Below are 17,498 nucleotides of genomic sequence, written 5' to 3'. Positions count from 1 at the left end.
ACTGAAACCTGACTAAAATACAGGGTTGTAGCCAACTATGATACTGAACAACAATTGAAGAAATAATAAGTGTATGTTATAGATGAAATTAATGTACTGTTGATATGCACATGTACTTTAAACTAATGGTATATATTTTTATTGTTATTCGTAGTTACCCCTGAAGAAGGGCTTTTGGCCTGAAATGCATCGGGTTTTTAATAAACACTGCCTGGAATGTACAATGCACTAGTCATGTTTCAGTATGAGGCCTCTGCACTACAGTAACATTAGAAGCTTGGAAAACTGCATAAGGACGTTTGCGTGTGAGTGGATGAAATGTTGAGAAACACTGGAAGTTGAAGACTGAAAATGATAATGAAAAAGACATACTACTTGTTAAAAAACGTAACGAACTAACGCGGAAAATAAAGCGCATCACAGCAGTGCGGCTGGACGTGGGACTACACGTTGCCCCACACTCCGGGTTGATCAGAAATTACCGTGTCAATAGGGCAAGACACGCATTCCAGCGACGCACGCATTCTTACAATTGACAACACATTTGGATGAAAAAGGTGTGCAGCCGGTTTCCCTTTTTTACTGAAAAGTATCCCACGTTGCCCTTCAGAAGGCTTGCACCCAAAGAAATTTCACTGAAAAAGAAGAAAACGTTTACTAATACGGAATCACTCACATGCAAGATAAAATAACTATGTTTGTTACGCCAGACGGTGTTGCTGGACAGGATAACGCCAACGAATGTTAATGTATTATGAATGAAGGATTTAATGTACAGTGTTTAAATATGTTGGTATCACGTACTTACAAACAGTACACCCAGTCGAATTGTTGCATCATGGGAAATGTAGGAACTCAGCGCGAGAGGGAGGTGGAACCCAGTGACCAATTACGTAACTTCACTGAAGGGGGAAACCGGATGGGACGAGGAATAAAAGGGACGGAAGTGAGGGTGTGACGAAAGGTTTTTGAAGATGTAAGTGAAAGGAGGAGAACCGGGTTTTAAACATCATGGCAGGTATGAATGTTTTTCCGCTAATAACGATATACTAGTAAAAGGAAGCATAGAACGACTAAGTTTGTTGGTCATGGGGTTTATAGAAGGAAGATAAGAGAGAGTAACAACTAGTTTGTTTAAAAGCGACATGGAAAAAGGTGGAGGCACCATTGTCATTGTATTAAAATAGCAGAGAAGTAGCGTTTGAGGTTATTCAAACATGTTTAAAATACAGGGTTGTAGCCAACTATGATACTGAACAACAATTGAAGAAATAATAAGTGTATGTTATAGATGAAATTAATGTACTGTTCATATGCACATGTACTTTAAACTAATGGTATATATTTTTATCGTTATTCGTAGTTACCCCTGAAGAAGGGCTTTTGGCCTGAAATGCATCGGGTTTTTAATAAACACTGCCTGGAATGTACAATGCACTAGTCATGTTTCAGTATGAGGCCTCGACACTACAGTAACATTAGAAGCTTGGAAAACTGCATAAGGACGTTTGCGTGTGAGTGGATGAAATGTTGAGAAACACTGGAAGTTGAAGACTGAAAATTATAATGAAAAAGACATACTACTTGTTAAAAAACGTAACGAACTAACGCGGAAAATAAAGCGCATCACAGCAGTGCGGCTGGACGTGGGACAACACGTTGCCCCACACTCCGGGTTGATCAGAAATTACTGTGTCAATAGGGCAAGACACGCATTCCAGCGACGCACGCATTCTTACAATTGACAATACATTTGGATGAAAAAGGTGTGCAGCCGGTTTCCTTTTTTTACTGAAACTGCTTAATGCCCAGCTGACTGTGTATTTTGAACAACAGCATCTACTTGACCCTCTCAGCATGGATTTAGAAGCTGCCATGGGTCTGAAACTGCATTAATAACTGCAGTAAATAACTTTAACACCTTGGTTGATGCTGGGCAGACTGTGCTGTTGATGTTATTGGGCCTGTCTTCTGCTTTTGATACCATCTCACCAATAAAGCTGATTGACCGTCTTCAGGAATTTAGGGTGACAGATTCTGCCTTGAAGCTGCTGGCTTCCTTTTTAACTGATAGGTCACAGAAAGTTAAGATGGTCCAATTCTTTTCTAACCCCACTCTCAATCTCTGTGGAGTCCCACAGGGGTCCTCTCTGAGCCCTACCCTTTTTAATATATCTGTCTCCCCACTGGCAGAGCTGTTCAGATCATTTGGGCTGGAGGCAATATCCTATGCAGAGGACATGCACTTAATTGTGTTTAACACAGAGGACATAGGGGCCTCAGCCGCCAATTTTAACAGCTGCATGAAGTCAGTGGCTTCCTGAATGAAAAACAACAATCTTCAATTAAGGGGGGACAAAACTGAGGTTTTGATGTTTGGTAACCAACACCCCATATGGAATGAATTATGGTGGCCAGAAACGCTCGGATCATGTCCTTGTCCTTTTGACTCGGCAAAGAACCTTGGTGTCATAGTTGACTACAACTCATCCCTCAATCCCCAGGTTAACAGGACTGTGTCATCTTGCTTTTGGGCCATAAGGACCCTGGGGAAGATATTTCTGTGCCTTTCTTTTATAGCATGGAAGCAAGCAGCAATGTCATTGATTCTATCTAAGATGGATTATTGCAATGCTCTTTATTTGGATAGAAATAGGGCCTATGTCAATAAGCTACAACTTGTTCAGAACACGACAACAAGACTTTTCTTAGATGTTCCAAAACATCATTCAATCTCTGCTTCCATCAAAAAACGACACTTGCTTTCAGCAGAGAAACAAAATCTGTTCAAGGCCCTATGTATTGTTCGTAAGGCGCGGCATAACTCAGGAACAGAGGGAATTAGACATCTCCTACATCGATATGTCCCCACTAGACAACTATGTTTATGTTCTGCCAAAAAAAATTGGCTAGGTTGACCCAAGGCACGGGAGGGTGAGATGGGGAGGAACAGCCTTTGTGGTAGCAGCTTCTAAGCTTTGGAATATGATTGCTCTATGTATTTCTTGTCTAGAGTTACATCTTCCTTTTCGCAAGGCTTTGAAGACCTGGCTTTTTGCCTTGTAAATTGGCTATTATAGATAGTCAAACCCCTTCAACGCCTTGATGCCTTTGGGTATTTGTTTGCGCTATATAAGTTGGTTATTCATTCATTCATTCATTCATTCATTCATTCATTCATTCATTCATTCATTCATTCGGGGAGCTGGTGAAGTTGAGATGGAGATGGCCTGAAACCAGGACTTTTCAATGGGCAGCCCCCCTACCTTGAAAAAGTTGATTTGTTGTTTTCGCCAAAACTGGCCAAACACTGTCTTAGCATCAAAAGCACGACCTCCGACAAAAAAACTAACTTGAATCATCAGTTTTCTTTCCTCTGCAGACTTTTCAACAGTTCCTCTAGTTGCTGACCAAACAGATTACAACCTGTTAAGGAGAGTTTCATAAGTGTTAACTTTTGTATTACATCAGTCTTTCATGAGCGCATCCAGAAGAGTCTTTGAGTTGCAATGGATGAACCAAATATTGTGACTCTCCAGAGTCTTGTGAGATCTGCCATCATTAACCCAGGCAGCATAGCAGGCAGAAAGCGGGGAAGCGTTATCTACATTGCGCCACATCAAAAAATTTAAGAAAAACAACCCCAAAAACGGAAACAAATCTAAGGCTTGTAAACACTATATAATAATATAAAATTTTCTTTCTTACTTTTGCCTCCACTCATTATATCAAATGGACCAGATTTAAGCAATGAAAAGGATTGCCATAGCAAGTCCTGAAACCAATCAATATGGGCCCTAAGCAGAGCAACATAAGCTGTAAACCATGGGAAAGGCCACTACTATATCAGGTCCTATGTCAAAAGACTATTTATAAGTGGACTGCTATCGCCAGAGTGAATGAGCTGGAAGCTTATAAGATGCACTAAAGCAGATCCTAAAATCCAAATAACAATGACATTATAAATAGCAAAGTGAAATACATACTCTTTCTAGATATAGGAACACAATTGTTATTGATAAGACAGAATTAAAAACAGAGGGCATATGTACAAGGAAGTGACGGGCGCGGCGCTAGCCTTCTTGGCTTAACGCCGCGCTCCGTCACTTTTGAAATGCAGGGCTGCCCCATATTTACAACAATATGGTGCAGCCCTGTATTTTCCCCTGCACTGGTGCTAAATTTAGCTGCCTAGCACCAGCACAGGCACTCTTTCACCATTATGCAAGGGTGCCTACGTTGCAGGGTAAGATTTTTTATGTGCACATAAACAATCTGTAAGGGCAGAACCCATTGAAGTTGCAACTTGTCTTTTTTTTTTGATTGTTTATGTGTAGGAAGGGACACCTTACTGTACATAATCAATAAATGGCGTTTTGCTGTTTCTGTGTGCTGCACAACACAGCACACATAGAAACAGCAAAAAATACATGGAGAAATAAAGCATTTCTCCTTGTTTCACCAGGGTAAGACCAGGTTTTCCCTGGTCTTATTTTCCGCGCTGCTTCATATTTACGCCACCCTTGTAAATATGGGACCTCGCCAAAATAAATGGGTGTAGCGGCGGAACACCCATTGCCCACACCTTTCCCACATGGCTTAATGCTGCCTTGTAAATAAGACAAAGCCCGTATCACCACCACAACGTCAAAAAAGGTGCTGTTATGGTGGCAATAAGGGCTTGTAAATAAGCCCCCCAGAGTTCTGAGGGCTGATTCTTCCTTCAAGTATTCTGGTAATATATGGAGAGTGCCATATTGAATGAGTATTTTTATTTTTAACTGGGAGAGGTAAACGATGTCTGTAAAATGGAGTCAATGATAACTATGTAAGAAGGCCTGGGGCGAGAAAAAGCCAGGAGGGGCCGGGGTAATGTATGCTTCTTTTCCTAATGAAATGCCAGGCTGACTGCGTCCATTCGGAGCTCAAGAAGTGGAATGTGTGGCGATGAGAGCTTTACCCTTTTGCGCTGTTTACTGCTTTATTTTGCAGTCAATTTGTCTTTGCCTCAAGTCTGACATTTCTTAATGTACATGTAGCACGTTAGTGGATTGCGGAAGCTTATGTGTATAAAAGTAATAAAGACCGAGAGTGATGACTGCAAACAGACAAGAAAGAGTCTTTAGTCATCTGCCTATGAAAGGAGTTTAATTATTCCATGCTGAGCCCCCTTTCGACCGATTTAATGAAAATCAGCAGGACGCGGTGGCAGCCAGTATTGGATTCCACCGCCATTTCAGTAGCCCTCTTGGCGGGGGATATTGAAGGAGCAACTAATAACATGGTATTAACTGTTCTACATCTCTGGTGAGTGGCAGCAAGTGCCAACAATACTACCAAAGTCAGCCCAGCTTCCTCTGGAGGGCGCTCTTGTTTCTACAGAGCTCGGTGTTTTCTGTGCCTGCTCAGTCACTGGGATTGCTGAACAGTAAGGCGCTGACCTTGTTCCCAGGACACTGTGAAGGCCTCCTTGCCGATGCTTTCTTTCATTGTTCCCAGCAGATGTTGGTTTTACAGGCCAAGGAGAGCTCTATTCGAATTTGCGTTTCCTGGAAACTGTTCAGCCAGCAACAACAAAACTAATGTTCATGCATGTGCTAGTCCGCGACTGCCCTGGGTGGCACCCATGGCAGCCGAATAGGCCAGTAACCTGCAAAATATGATTACATTAACGCACAGCCTTTTGCTTGTGAGGAAAATTTCGTGCTGTACTGGGTATGCGCCATTTTCGGTTACACCGTTTCTCACTGTCTCGGAAAGCTGACATTTGCAGCTACAATGCGTGTTGTGCCTGTCAACTAGAACACTCCTGCTAACGTTTCTGTGACAATAGAATCAGGGGTGATTTGAAAAGCTGCGCAAAAATATTCTGGTTTACAAAATGCCTGCCTGCTTTTAATTGACTTAATTATTAGGCCGCGTTTTTGCATAAATGACAAGTTCTTTTTTTCCTGAGATACTTTTGTTTGGAAACAAAATAAGTGAAAACAGCCCGATTCATCAAGCGAAATTGCGCTCGCAAAGGGCCAGATTCTGAGAATCTGGCCCTTTGCGAGTGCAATTTTTGCATTTGGGATTCATCATCCCAAATGCAAAAATCGCTATTAGCGAAATCGCAAATTTGCGAGGAATTGGATTTAAGGAATCTCTAATAGAGATTCCTTAAATGCAATTCATCAACCAATTAGAAATTGCGAATTCGCAAAATTTGGTCGCAATTTACCACGAAGTCTGACTTCGTGGTAAATTGCGAAAAAAGAGTAAAAAGCACTTTAGTGCATTTTTTTATTTTGCATGTTACACACACACATGTCCTTTGGACATGTGTGTGCGCAACACCTGTTTAAATTTGCATTTAAGGGGTGCTACAGGGTGTCCTTTGGACACCCCTGCCACCCTTTAAATCGCTATCTTATTTGCGATTAGCAAATTGCTATTTGCAAATAAGGAATACTCCCCATTCATTCCTATGGGCCTTTTGGCCCATAGGAATGAATGGGGAGTTATTCCTTATTTGCGATTAGCAATTTGCTAATCGCAAATAAGGAATGTGTAGGAATCGCATTTTATTTTGCGATTCCTACATGAATCCCGTTTTGCGAGTCTGTAATAGCGATTCCTTATGAATCGCTATTAAAGACTCGCAACACGGGTCTTTGATGAATCTGGCTGTTAGTACCTTGGGAATGCAATTCTTGTGATCATGCACGAGCCGTGTGTACATCTATCCAAGTGATGGCTGGGGGTAGTTCACACGACAAGTTGACAACAGACAGACCAGGGCACAAGTCCTAAGGCAAGCATTTGCAATGTAATAGGTATCGCTTTTGTCAGAGTTAGAACTAGTTAATGGTGCTGTAAATAACAGTGGTTGAACTGGAGTAGGGGTTAGGCCCAATGGACAGGACCCAGGTAGGGCCTTTTTTATCAATGAATAAACAAGAAAAACCTAGAATCCAATTTCTTTGATTTTAAACACCACACTATATGCTTTTAGTGGTTGGGTTTATTTCTTTACCCTCTAATAAATATTTTTATGAATTATTTTGTGGAAAATATCTTTTTTCAGAACAACACATATATTAAAGAAATAAGCATTTAAACATTCAACATTCATGACATTACTGTGTTTGGACAATGTGAAACATTAATATCTTTTACAAACAAAACATCAAGATATACGCAACATGTCAATAACTTAAAGACAATTTTGACCCATATGCATCACATATATATATATATACCACACAGCTAATCATCCTTCTTGGTGCATGTATATGTATAAATTAAGTATTCAATATCAAATTTCATTTTAGACGACGCGTTTCTAGCCTCGTTTTTCTTTTACAGGCTTTCATCAGGGCTTCTTATTATGAACATATTGGCCATATCTAATGTCTTTACAACCAATTCCTTTGAATCTTATCTCAACCCAAATGCAACCGGCAAGATGTTTATGTGCACTCCTTCTCAATCAATTTGACTGCCACACCGTAGGCTTGCTTTTACCCCCAGCGTAATCTCCTTAAAAACGGCTCTGTGTGGTGCTTGGCACCTTTTTCCTTCTTCCTCTTTTGGTATTCTTTATTTTCTTATTCGATCTTGATCAGTCTTCTATGCTCACAAACGGCTTCTTCCTCTTCTTCCTGGGCTCGGTGTATTGCTAAATAACAGTGGGGCATATTCACAAGAACGTGTGATAACCATCACAAAAGTTACTTAACGTAACTACCAACATCTTAGTCTATCGCTGGAAAATGACGCTGTGTTAACCAAGCATTCCCAACATGGTGGTACCATGCGATAGTACCCAGATAATGCGTCAAATGTCCTCGTAAAAATCAACGCCACACGACAAAAACGCGAAATGCGAACGCAAAAAATCCTGCGATGAGGCCAAGTGAGGTATAAAAGCAGCGAAAACCAGCGACAGGCCTGCAAATCCCACGGGTCTGGCAGGAAAAAGCACCATAAAAGCAGAGTAACTAAACGGTGAAATGACAACATTCTAGCACAACCACACAGCTGTGACGCAGAACAAATGTCCATTAACCGAATCAGATATGCAATTCCCAACAAACAGCCACGATGTACATAGACATGCATTCAGTATGTAACGTGTGCCAATGAGGAAACAAACATGGTACACATGTGAAATCGCATCTCCCCCTTACATTGCAGAGGGACAAACTACACCCCCTGCACACCGACATGCCATGTCCTTGATCAAACAAGAATGAAAGCACAGACTAATGTTGGGGCAGTGACTCCCCCTTACGTACATGTTGCCCATGTCTTGGGACGTGAGACACAGGGTGCATCCCTGAAACATGACGGCACATGTAGGAGCACAAAATAATCCCTGTTGTCACTTGTAAGCCACATATGACAGCCAAAATTGGAATGATTTGGGACACATGTGAAATGCCAAAGAGTGGGATACCTTAACAACTGTGACACACAAAACTGGCAGTTCGGTTACGTGACACTGTAAACAGCCTCACTGCACAGAGGTGACACACCCACCATTCATTAATAAATGTCTCATTTGACAGCACGGTGCAAAAGGGGGTGGTGATGGACGGAGCATCTGAACCAATCAAACACTCACACCCAGTCAACAGATCTGGGTCTAATCCATCACCGTTCTTTAGCCCACTCTGCCACCCCAGTTCAGACATGGCCATATGCAAATCAGTCTGACCCTGTGCCTCATGGGAACAGTCCAGCCGGAACTGCCAAGCCATGTCCTCCCTGGACCGGAAACAAGCTTCCGAGGACCGGTTTCTGGCATTTCAGCCGTCTTCAGCCCGGCTTGCTTGAATCCAGTGGCAAAGTGAGCACGGGACTCACGTCTGAGCATACCCTGACAACTTATGGCAAACAAAGCGGTACAAAAGGGGGTGGTGATGGACGGAGCATCTGAACCAATCAAACACTCACACCCAGTCAACAGATCTGGGTTTAATCCATCACCGTTCTTTAGCCCACTCTGCCACCCCAGTTCAGACATGGCCATATGCAAATCAGTCTGACCCTGTGCCTCATGGGAACAGTCCAGCCCGAACTGCCAAGCCATGTCCTCCCTGGACCGGAAACAAGCTTCCGAGGACCGGTTTCTGGCATTTCAGCCGTCTTCAGCCCGGCTTGCTTGAATCCAGTGGCAAAGTGAGCAAGGGACTCACGTCTGAGCATACCCTGCCAACTTATGGCAAACAAAGCGGTACAAAAGGGGGTGGTGATGGACGGAGCATCTGAACTAATCAAACACTCAGACCCAGTCAACAGTTCTGGGTTTAATCCATCACCGTTCTGCAGGCCACTCTGCCACCCCAGTTCAGACATGGCCATATGCAAATCAGTAAGACCCTGTGCCTCATGGGAACAGTCCAGCCCGAACTGCCAAGCCATGTCCTCCCTGGACCGGAAACAAGCTTCCGAGGACCGGTTTCTGGCATTTCAGCCGTCTTCAGCCTTGCTTGCTTGAATCCAGTGGCAAAGTGAGCAAGGGACTCACGTCTGAGCATACCCTGCCAAATTATGGCAAACAAAGAGGTACAAAAGGGGCTGGTGATGGACGGAGCATCTGAACCAATCCAACACTCAAACCCAGTCAACAGATCTGGGTTTAATCCATCACCGTACTGGGGTGAATGTATGACATTGTTCTGCATTCTGTCTGTCAACTGTGGTTTTTGCATTTGTCACCCCGAGTGGGATGGGTATGCTCAGACGTGAGTCCCATTCACTCAACACAACTGGATTCAAGCAAGCCGGGCTGAAGACGACTGGAATGCCAGAAACCGGTCCTTGGAAGCTTGTTTCCGGTCCAGGGAAGGCATGGCTTGGCAGTTCGGGCTGGACTGTTCCCATGAGGCACAGGGTCAGACTGATTTGCATATGGCCATGTCTGAACTGGGGTGGTGTGGAGTGAAAAAAAACGATGGATTTAGGCCCAGATCTCTGTACTGGGGTGAATGTATGACATTGTTCTGCCTTCTGTCCATCAACTGTGGTTTTTTCATTTGACAGCACAACATGTCTCATCCACACTTGTCTGAGTGAAGTGCCTGTATAGATGAGTGACATGCACGCAGGGAATGTGTATCGGAATTCTTTTATTGGCACATGCAGTGCTTGTGGTCCGTCAACGTACTGTGCCATGCCTGCTAAGGACCCACACAATGTGACGTCAACCAGAGAAGAAATTGTCAATGATGTAGTCCCTACGGGCTATTCCTGCTGCGGCAGCAGTGGGGCGTGGTCCACCTGCCTCATCTTCATCATCATCGTCCGGTGTATTCCGCACTTGAATCCATGGGGCCTTGCTGCGTACACACAACTTGCAACGATCATCTTGCCCACGAGGTCTGGGCTTTACAGGAGCTTAGCACCTGTGACGTCCAGGCACCTGAAACTTGACTTCAACATGCCAGATGTGCGCTCCACGATGCCCCTGGTGCATTTGTGGGCCACATTGTACTGCCTCTGGGCCTGTGTTTTCGGGGCTCGGAGGGGTGTCATTATCCAAGCGCAGAGTGTGTATCCTTGGTCACCTGTGACTGTGCAGAGAGACATGAGTCAAGACTACGTACTACATGATGTGTTGGCAGGATCACTGCTTCATAGGTGTGTGACCTAGTGATTCCTGTGTGACATGTACTGCGTGTTGCACATGAGCTACATCACTGTGTACTACTTAGCTGCACTGCTGCACCTCCCCCATGAGCACATTCACTAGTGTGCTCAGCGCAATTACATCACATGCACCTCTACAGCATACAATTGACATGCCTGTCTGCGCTTGTCTACAAGCCTAAGAACGACACTGTGAGGATGCAGCGTGGAATGTGGCCGGCCACGTGTGTGTATGCCCAGTGCAAGGACAGGGCTGACACAGATGTAGAGCACATGCCAAGCTGCACTCGACATGCAGTTGAGGATACATCTTTGGCTCATGCTGCACTAATAGAGACACACTCAACAGTTGACAGGTGTGATCCCTGACCCAGAGCGTGCAAGCCCTCCTCCATTTACCTCTCTGGCTGACCACACACTCCGGGGGCATGCCACTTAGCAACATGGTGCATTGCGGGAGGGGTGGCGAAGACACTACAACAGAGACACATGCATCAGCCACATCCTTGTCAAGGCCCACACTGAACCACACCCAGATCCAAGTGTGGAAGGGCCACACCTCTATGCAGTACTGTTGTACGCCTGTCCACCCTGCTTACGCACACATGAAGATACAACATGGTTACATGTCCCAGGTCTGCACCACTGCCTGCAATGACATGGTTGCGCACGCTGTACACAGCAAAATTAAATGTGGAATGGCCCCGGGCCCACATGCATGCCTAATGACCACACGGACACACCAAGTGACTTATGGGACTGGCTACGGGCACATGCGCCCGGCCCCTTTTATTGCCAGGGTCACATCTCCAGTGACGACTGTGCTGGATGGCTGTTGGGTAGTGTAAGCCACCACTCAGGGGTTGGGTTATGCTGGCAACAACCACAACAGTGAGCAGACAATCAGCAATACAAGGTACGGACATCATGTGTCCTTGACTTGAGCAGCACAGAGTTTCTGGCCCGGAATGCTGAGCGGCACAGGCACACTGCCACGGAACGGTGGCTTGCGGTGCATTGAGGTAGGGCCACGCGAGCTGAGGGTGTACTCGTCAATGTCCATGGAGAATGTAGAGGAGGGTTGCGTCGGACAGTGGAAGGTGTCCCTCCAGGGCAATATGCTGCGGGCAGAAGCAAGCAGACACAGGCAAATGGCAAGTTGAATGCTACAGATTCCACTTTTCCACCTTGTCAGTATCAGCTACAGGTAAAGGACGACAACCTCCAGTCCATGGGCCCAGACGCCACTGACGTACAAACAGAGACCAACCATGAAATTCAGGGCACACACCTAGGGGCACCAGAGCTGGAAAGGGATGCAGTCTGCGATGAGGCATGTATAATTACATGGACTCTGCCATGTACAGGGTAAGACTTAGTTCAAAATGTGTGACCTGCTCTTCTGCAGTGTGTGCCAGAGTCAGGGGTCATCAGGGGCCCCCAGCCACGTGTGGTAGGCCTGCGCTGCACAGAGTCAGTGACACCAGTGCAGTTGTTGGTAGTGTCCGATCACCTCCGAAAAGGTGGGCCTTTTCTCCTCCGGACTGAAGGGTGTCTTCCCCTTACTCATCTCCTTGCGTACTGTGACATGAACACTGCTATGAAGATATCAAGACTTATTTCCAAAAATGCGCCCTAATTGGCCGCAGTGTCGGACGGAGGCTGCGGTCGGCGTGGGTTCACCGCTGTCCAGCCATCTCCTCCTGGATCTCTAACACACGACATTGGAATGGCATATGTGTTAGATTTGTGGGTGACATAGGTAATGGCACCAAAGCTGACCGTGTGTTTAGCCAGCAACGATGCCGTGTCCTGCCGGTGACGGACTGAAATGGATTGGTGTGAGGCCTGAAGGACAGCAGTATGGGCCAAAGGCCGCAGTCAGCAAGTGCCCACAGACACATTTGGGGCGAGTACTATGCACAGCCTTGGTGGCACCACATCAAAGGGAGTATAGTGACTTAACCTTAGCCTTAATTGATGTTCCCTGCCATGCTGTATTCAAGACTCAGTTCCAATTGTGTTTCCTACTTGTCCGCTGTGTATGTCTATGGGGTACGTCAACGAGAATGGAATCCTGCTGGCCTGTGTCACGGAGGCCGTGATGATCCGAGGAGGCTGCCAAGGTCACGGGCCTCGGGCCTGGAGCTTGCACCAGCATGTGGTGGGCCCTCTTCAACACCCGCTAGTGTCAGCAGGTCAGCAGTGAGGCCTGAGTGCGCAGGGACGGGCAAGACGGTTTCCTGGGACCAGCGGACTGGGGTGCAGCAAGCACACAGTATCGTAGGCAACACCGCTCATGGCGACGGCCTCATGGCGGGGTGAGGGGCACTGCCCTGGCGGGGACGTTGGGCATTCCAGAAGAGAACCACGCCCAGAGCTACGTGCTCTTGATTCACACCACTACGCTGGCCTGGCGTACGCCGTGCCAGCCCACTCTGCACACACTTACAGGGGGGGACGTAACAATCTACATTTCCTTCGATCTTCCCCACTGGCTGGGGTGACATAGTTGTGTCCACTGTCCAGTACACTCCATACACCAATGGTGTATGCCGAAATGGATATGTGTGGGGTCTGCATACTGCAGTCTGGCCCTCACCTCCTTACCACATTTGGCATTGTCTACATGCTTATTCATGGGTCACCTGCCCCCTTAGCACATGCCTGGTTCCCACCTCTCCCCAAAATCTGGTATCATGTGGCTGAGGTGCCATGCTGTTGATGGCTTCTGTGCATGGCTTATCCACGTTCCCAAAGTGAATTGTGCTGTCGTGTCTGGTGAGTGGGCATGTTGTATGCGAGGTTTTTACGTGTGCATTTCCAGAGTTGTGAGTTGCATGATTGTGAAGTTGAGGTGTGTGGTGTGTTGATTTGGTACTTACCAACAAGCAGAGCATTTCCGTAGGTGCCATCCTGGAAGCGCCGTTGATGATGGACTGTCGAATGATGAAGGAATCACGCAAAATGCCTGGGTAGTTGGCGACGACATTGGTGAAGAGTCCCAGGTGGTCCATTAACCCCTTCACTGCGGCGGCAATTCCGCCGCAATGCTAGGGGGTGGGCGCACGGCTCACCTGCGCTTGTGACGGAACCGCTCCGTCATGCGCCTCGGGTGAGCTGTGCTAGTGACGGAACGGTTCCGTCATGAACGCGCCCGCTCAATAGAACGTGCTGCGCAGGCGCAAAATCAGCGCCGTGCAGGCGCGTCGAGCGGGCCGTGACGGAATCGTTCCGTCACTAGCACAGCTCACCCGAGGCGCGTGACGGACCGGTTCCGTCATAAGCGCCGAACGGGTTAATGCCTGCACATTGATGGAATGCGTGTGCTTTCTGTTGCGGTAATTGTGTGCAGTGTCGTCAGGGGCCCAAGTAGGACATATGTGCAGTCAATTGTCCCCAAAACATGCCAGAAACCAGCTATGGCGTAGAAGCCTTGTTTGGTCTCCAGCTGTTCTTGCACAGTGTGGGGGAAGTATAGGTACTGGTGTACCAAGCTGATGATAGCATCCAGGACAGGTTTGAGGAACTTTGATAGGGCTGGCTTTGAGATTCCTCCGACTCTGGCGGTTGTTGGTTGGAAGGTACCAGAGGCCAACAGATGCTGTACGGCCATCAGCTTTGTCTGCGGAGGGAAGTTGGTTGTCCGCTGTGTTGGTACAGTCAGCCTGTGGGCAATGATGTTCAGGGTGTGGGGGATGGTTGTCCTTTTGAGCCTGTAGTGGGCAATGACATACTCTGGTGTCATATCTGTGAGGCTGGTGCATTTTCTGAAGGTCCGTGGTCTGTGTCTGCGCTGCCTCTGTGGTGGTCCGGGGGTTGGTGTGGGAGGGGCCTGGGGGGTGGTGGCGGTGGGTGTGTGGTCCTGTTGAGGCTCCGAGCTGCATGATCAGTAGCTCCATGGCATCTGTTGTTCTTCAGGTGTGGCTGTGGTGTCCCTTTTGTGGTGCAGTCTGCTGTCTGGCTTTGCACCAGGTCAGAGCAGGTGTTAAGTTCCTGCTGCTAACGCGCCTTATCACATGTTTTGTGATCTTATCGCTGATCTGGCTGGTGGTTGTGAATGTTGAGGATTGGTGTTGTTGCTGCTTTTTGCTCGGGATCGCCTACTCTGCATCTCATTAACCTGCGTTGCGGGGGTCACTGTGGCGATGTTTTTTGTGGCTGCTATCACAGGTAAACTGGTGCTATGATTTGTTGGCACCAGCTTGTGAATGGGGCGATATATTTATCGTGACTTTGGCTGTGTTAAGGTGCTGATAACTAGGCTAGGCTCCTTAGGAATATGGCCCAATGTCTTTTATCTATGTGTTTTGGTTTGGAGTGTAGAATGAGGTATTCCCACTGGGACCAGAGAAGCTGCTGCAGCACTGTCTAGAGGACTTAGAATGAGGAATTACCGATGAGACCACAGAAGTAGGTAGCAGCACTGTGTAGAGGACTTTGAAGGAGGAATTACAGACCGGTCCAGGGAAGCAGCCAGCAGCACTGTCTGGAGGACTAAGGGGTTTATTACAATGTCGGGCGTATCGCCACCGCCTGCATGAAGGTGGCGATCGGCCCGACATAATCCCCCGCCCGCCTCCCATTTCCCCCCACCATATTATGATGGTGGGGGTACCGCGGCGGACATGAAGACCGTCCGCCGCATTTCCGCCCGGTCGACTAGTCGACCAGGTGGAAAAAGGTTGAATATGGTGGCAGTGTCTGCTAGACACCGCCATCCATATTATAATGGGAGTGGGAAGCAGTCTTTCCTTGGGACGTTGCCACCATGGAAAGGCTTGTGTTTTTCACAGTTGGGGGCCCGTTGCGGGCACCCAGGATGTTGGGGGGGACATGGGGGGTACCTATGGTACTCCCCTACATTTGCATGCACAATGTGGCAGGCACCGCACTGTGCTTACCAGGTTCTGCATGCAACTGCACAGTGTGCTGCCCTAGCAGTGCGGGACCGCCACACCACTGGCGGCTGGTCCCAGCACCGCTAGGGTGGCGGGCGGAACTAAATCTGCCCGCCATCCTTATAGGCCCCTTAGAGTGAGGAAATACTGACGGACCAGAGAAGGAGCTAGCAACACTGTTTAGGAGTCTGAGAATGAGGAATTACCACTATGACTTGAGACACAGCTGCAGAACTGTCTAGAGGACTGAAAATGAGGAATTTCCACTATGACTAGAGACACAGCTGCAGAACTGTCTAGAGGACTGAGGATGAGGAATTACCAATGAGCTTAGATAGTAGCCGTGCACTGCACTTGGTTTATCTTTGGATTTAAGGCGTGGGTCGTGCTCCTATGTATACTCCCCGCTCAGGAGTATGTGAAATAACTGAGAATTGCGCTGGCACTATACAGTGCAAGTGTCACATAGGGCACAGACTGATGTGTGCTGAATTTGTCAGCAAAGTTGTGAACAATATAGTTTTCAACAGAGGCTGTTTTCTTGTTCAACTCTCTTGGGTATTTTATTCATACTCGTTGAGGTTGTTACTTGCGAGTTTCATAGATTATTTCAATCTGAAGATATATATATTCAACAATTGTATTTTATATCCAGCTTATTTTTCAAAAGAATACATTCCATATATTCCAATGCATTTCCGCCGCTTGGCCTTCATCAGGGAAATCTGTGGAACAAAGATTGCATCTATCACTGAACGGTACGTGTAATTACATGCAAAGTATAAAAACAAACAAAATGACAATAGTCTGACTGAAACCTAATACATTGTATACAGTGTAACTAACACAATTTCTACGAGCGTGTTTATAATACCTGGCTCTGGTAGTAGTGGTTACATTATACCCCTGAGTGTTACGCGCTAAAATGTTACTGAATTTCTAGAGAATGCGTATTGAAACATTGTTTCTAATCCCAAAACATAATACCAATTCAATGAGTAGTTTTACGTTAACATGCCTGAAATTGACGCGTTTCCCGAAGGACTCATCTGAGTGTTTAATTAGCAGCGCTCGCGTGGTAGACTATAAGCGTTCTAAGTCGCTTTTAGAGTAAATACTTTAAGCGCGGTCTAAGGGCCAGATGCATCAACCAAAATTGCGAGCGCAACTGGTGCGAATTACCAATTGCGATCGCAATGGAAAGAAACGGCATGCATGAAGAGAAATCGCTAGAAAAAGCAAATTCGCAAACGCAAAATTGCGAAATCGCTATATAATCGCAGAATCAAAGCCAAACCCCATTTGCGACTCGCAAGTAGCGAGAAACCAAGAAATTGCGATTAATATAGCGAAATCGCAATATCCAAATAGCGAGTTCGCTATAAAATCGCATTTTCCCATGCATGTAATATCGCAAATTGCGATTCCGGCATTATTCGCTATTTAGCAAGAGCAGTTTACAGGGAATCACAATCAGGTGGTAAAAAAAAAAAAAATTCCCACTCACCTGCCTGACATCAGAGGTGTATTTAAACACTCCCATGAGGCCCCAGTGGCCTTCCACAATGGCAGGACTCTACATATTTGCGAGGAGGAGAAGGATACTTGCAGCAGGCCAGGCCAGAAGGAGAATCCAGGATAGAATCTTCCGTCTGCGCATCACATTGTTAGGACAGACAGCTGAGCAAATTTATGATAAGTACAGGATGAATGCTGCTATGATACTGGACTTAATAGATGAATTGGACCCACTATTGCAGCGCCAAACACATAGGAGCCAGGCTATACCTACTCATGTCCAGGTGCTATGTAGCCTCCACCTCCTTGCCTCAGGTAGCTTCCAGGACATAGTGGCAGAAGCAGGAGGGGTATCACAGAGCTCCCTTTCGCGGTTCTTCAAATCCTTCCTGGCCGCCATGATGACTGTCATCAACAACCACATCTCCTTCCCCACAACCC

General features: G+C 46.5%; 1 protein-coding gene across 1 annotated transcript in view; it reads left to right on the top strand.

Moving 5' to 3' along the window:
• Positions 1-17,498, top strand: part of STPG2 (sperm tail PG-rich repeat containing 2) — a 2,754,965-nt gene that overhangs the window by 1,043,419 nt on the left and 1,694,048 nt on the right. The gene's annotated exons all lie outside the window — the stretch shown is intronic.

The sequence above is a fragment of the Lissotriton vulgaris genome, chromosome 3_1 (assembly GCF_964263255.1).
Source record: "Lissotriton vulgaris chromosome 3_1, aLisVul1.2, whole genome shotgun sequence".
NCBI classification, from domain to species: Eukaryota; Metazoa; Chordata; class Amphibia; order Caudata; family Salamandridae; genus Lissotriton; species Lissotriton vulgaris.
Note: the sequence above shows the minus strand (reverse complement) of the source record. Positions and strands in the feature narration are given on the sequence as shown.